The following is a 4,603-nucleotide window of genomic DNA, read 5'->3' on the forward strand; positions in this document are numbered from 1 at the left end:
CACTCCAAATACACTGGCGATATTAGTCATAGTATAGGTATCACTCCACCATATCATTTCAACCACACGTGACATTGATATATTGCACAATTATTGTTATTAATGCTTTTTTGCTTATGATTATGAAATAATTTTGATTTTAATAAATCCATTTGAAAGAAAATTCAAAAGTTAAAATAAATATTGTACGGCAAATAGGCCTCATTCTTATTTTTCTTATATTCTACATGATATACATAATTTTATTTCCCCACAACATCCCATAGATCGATATAAATTTCCACGTTTTCATGAATAGACTAAGAGATAGCAACAATGAGTTAACATTGCTACGAATATCAGTTTAGATGTTTAAAGATGCCCCACCGCTGACAAATGGTATTTTTTCACTATCAAAAACAGGAGCAGACGAGTTCGTATTTTTCTTCAGTTACTGATTTTACACCATTACCACCATTGAAAAGTTTGAGCTTCTAATCTTACTTCAAGTTAAAAGTATGAAAAGATAATTAATTGCATCCCGAAAAAATTCTATGGCACTATATTCTATATGGAATGAAGTACTGATTGCGCATGCATCAAAGGAGAAACAAATTAATTTATGTTATTTTTTGTCTTAATTTTGCATATATGTACACGATTAAACACCAATTATTATTCAAATGATGAATATCATTTATGCTTTCTCGGCGGTGGAGCATCTTTAAACAACACAAATAACAAAGATTATAGAGTCAGTAAAGTAGGCTTGGCGCGAATAATTTAAACCTGATATTTTATGGGCTCGAGTTCACACATACCTTTCATTTGATGGGGGCATCTGAAGAGTTTTGTATTATGCTTTCCTATACATGTACTGTAAATGAGCACACGCACTTTCAATTAAAAGTTTATAACTTTTAAATGAAAGGCCCATTACCTTTCTGAAACACAGGGACCTGGCAGGAATTTTTTAACCAACAGTATATAAATATATATTATAGACCTACTGTTAGTTAAAAAATCGTGCCAGATCCCTGTGTTCTGAAACGGCTTTTATTTTTTTTAAAGGGCCACTACCTTTCCGAAACGGCTTTTATTTTTTAAAATGGGAATGAAAAACGAGATCGATATTTTTGTAGAGTCGCAAAAGTTATTAACTTGCCGATAATACTACACGTATCATCACCTTCTGAACAATTTTATTAAAATAAATAAAATGTTGATTTTCATAACGCGGGTCGTTTTATGTTTCCCGCCGTCGTCCTAAATACCGCGCGGTAGTTGACTATCTCTGCGCCAGACGGCAAAACGGCGAAATGACTCTCCACTGTTATCATATATTACGCAGGAAATCTTGCATATGTTTGGTGTTGTTACCTCATCTTAGGCCATCGGTATATATTTTCTGATGTTATTTATGTTTTTTAAGAAACCTTTATGTTTTGCTGCGGAAAGGTAGTGGGCCTTTAATATTACAGCCAACGATAACTTACTAACTCATGATTAGCTCTCATTCTAAATGATGTTGATCTACACTTTTGTAGAAGTCAAATTTATTTGTACGAAAGTCGATTGGGTTCATTTTTGGTAGAAGAAAAAAGATCGCGTTATTATGTAAAACCTTGGCGTTATTACTCAAAATTTTGGCGTTATTACCCGTAACTATCGCGTTAAGGATGTACTCCTCTGAGAAGTCAAAATTTTCTTGTATTAAACTTTTTTTCTCATATAGATTTTTGGAAAGAGGAGTTCATACCATGAAAGAAAATGAAAGAAAAAACGTATGTCCGTGTGCTCGTTTTTGAGCTACTGTCACTCAAAGATACCTAGTTGACAAAATATTGGATTTTATGGGAATTTTGCCGTTTTGGCCATATACACAAGATATTAAAGCCATAATTTCCTAATGAGGTGTTTGATATGTATTTATATTTGTAGAATTTATTTTCCAGTAGTCTTCTTTTAAAATATAACAGTTTTGATCAAAAAGACTAATATTTTTTCTCAGAATAACAAGATATGCTACCCCTACCCCTTAATTTTGAGCTACAAAATGCACCATTTCAGCCATTTTTGCCAAATATAACCCTTTATAGAAAAAGTTCTGGTATTAAACTTTTGTTAATATTTTGCATATCAATAGGAAAAGGGTTGTTCTTTCAGAATCAGGCAGAAAAATGGGGGTCCGTGTGCTTACTTTTTTGCCCTACTTGAATATTTGTTATTTTTCAGTATTTTAGAGTAAAAATTAAAATTGCTCAAATTACCATTAAATGTGAAAATAAAGTGAAAAAAGTGAATCATTTGATACATTAATGCTCAATATTTTAATTATCACGAACCAAGTAAAGATTTACAGCAAAAATTAGCTCAATACAGCTTAAAATGCTGGTGCAGTGATGATTTAAGTAAAAACAATTTCAGTAAAAAAAGGTAAAACTTTGGCTCTACTTGAAGTGAAATAAGACACAATTTCAAAACGGCCACCAAATGGGCCATTTCTTAAAAACCTCACATAAAAAAATCTGCTTAAGTTAGAACTGTAATTTTTTGACAAAATTTGCAACTGGCAACTTGCTACAGATATTGATAAATTGTATTTAAAAATCTCATAACTTCTTTGATCTTTGTCGAAACGAGACTTCAACGGGACTGAAACCTCAGAAGAATACATCCTTAATACGCGAAAAATATCATACTATTGTATTATTTTAGTCCTCGTTAGTCAAATTACATACTATTATATAATATGGACGAGCGAGAAATTTGACATCTATAAATAATGTTGTCCGGAATGCTGAAGTTCACTCTAAATGAATGTTGAAAACATCGTCAAATCTGAAAACTATGTCGCTATAGATACCGCTGTAGGGTTGATTTTCTTTTATTAACTTTATCTAGTATTATTAAAAGTGTAAAATTTCAGTTTGGGATAGATCAAATTGAAAATAAAATCTTACCAAATACATAGATGTATTTCGAGGTTAATTAATGAAAACGAGAACACACTATAATTTTTGTAGTGTATTTAAGAAATAACGCCAACAAAGTTTCACGTAATATATCGTCAGAGTATCGCTTAATATCAAACGTGATAGTTTCACGTAATAACGCCAAAGTTCGCGTAATATTTCACGTGATAATTTCGTGTAATATTTAACGTGACAGTTTCGCGTACTATTTAATGTGGTAGTTTCACGTAATATTTAACGTGACAGTTTCGCGTACTATTTAACGTGGTAGTTTCGTGTAATATTTAACGTGATAGTTTCGCGTAATATTTAACGTGGTAGTTTCGCGTAATATTTAACGTGATAGTTTCGCGTAATATTTAACGTGATAGTTTCACGTAATATTTAACGCGTAATATTTAACGTGATAGTTTCGCGTAATATTTAACGTGATAGTTTCGCGTAATATTTAACGTGATAGTTTCACGTAATATTTAACTTGGTAGTTTCGCGTAATATTTAACGTGATAGTTTCACGTAACAACGCCAAAGTTTCGCGTAATATTTAACATGATAGTTTCGCGCAATAACGCCAAAGTTTCGCGTTATCTAATAACGCGAACTTTTTTTCAACCAATATATGACCCCAAACAGCTTTCGTTATTTTAAAATAAAAAAAATGAAAGCGCGTTGGTAAGCTTATAAAAAAAAATCTAAAAACTTTGAAATCCTGAACCCATTCCCGATCTGTTACTTGAGAATAACTATTTTTTTTCTGATAACGAGCATAACCACTGACTTAAAATTTACTTTATCGGCCAATAAAGAGAAAAAATTACGTCCCCATTTGTTGCTTCCAAGGACGTATATGAGAAGGATAAGTCACACTGGGTTTTGGGGAAGTCCAAGGCAGGCGCTTTTGTGTTTGTGCACTGACCGTGACGTTGGGCGACGACTGATTTTCCTTTGATATCCGCCGGCGCAGCCTTTGATGTAGCTTGCGGGTGCGATGGTTACCGTCTTACTTTCTGAAGCGGGGCCGTCATTTCATGAGCTGTCGATCTTTTTAACGAAAATTTAAGACATATCCTCTAAATATTCCGTCTTTAAAGCAAGTAATATACGTCGTGAAATTTAATAAACTTTACAATGGTGTTTCGTTTGACTCGATAAGACAAGTATTTGTTGAGAAAAACGGTTTTTTATTCCCGGTTCATAGGCGTCTCGCGTGGTGTTTAGTAATGTAAAGAGACAGTCACGAATCCTTCTCACTTATAAATCCTTGGTTGCTTCGGATTGGCTGATATATGAAGTCCGGCGTTACAGTTTCATAGCAAAAAAAAAAAAAAAAAAAAAAAAACGAAAACTACTGAATACACTTGATTATAAGTTTTAATTTCAACCGATTTTTTATGCAATGAAGAGCAAATTCATTTTTCACGATTCTGCAATACGTACTGTACTGTACTAAAGTACGAACCTCCTCTAATCAAGCTAATCTTAATCAAAGTGAATTGACGACCATTATGTAAATAAATTCAGTTTTAAATGTAAAGAAACAGTTCAGCTTCGAGCACTGACTAGTACTGTTGTACCGTTAAACGTGTTCAGACACGGATACACAGCTCCGGGTCAATAACTAGACACGACGTTCGACATGTCTGGGTTAA

Source organism: Argopecten irradians, chromosome 14, assembly GCF_041381155.1.
Source record: "Argopecten irradians isolate NY chromosome 14, Ai_NY, whole genome shotgun sequence".
NCBI lineage: Eukaryota > Metazoa > Mollusca > Bivalvia > Pectinida > Pectinidae > Argopecten > Argopecten irradians.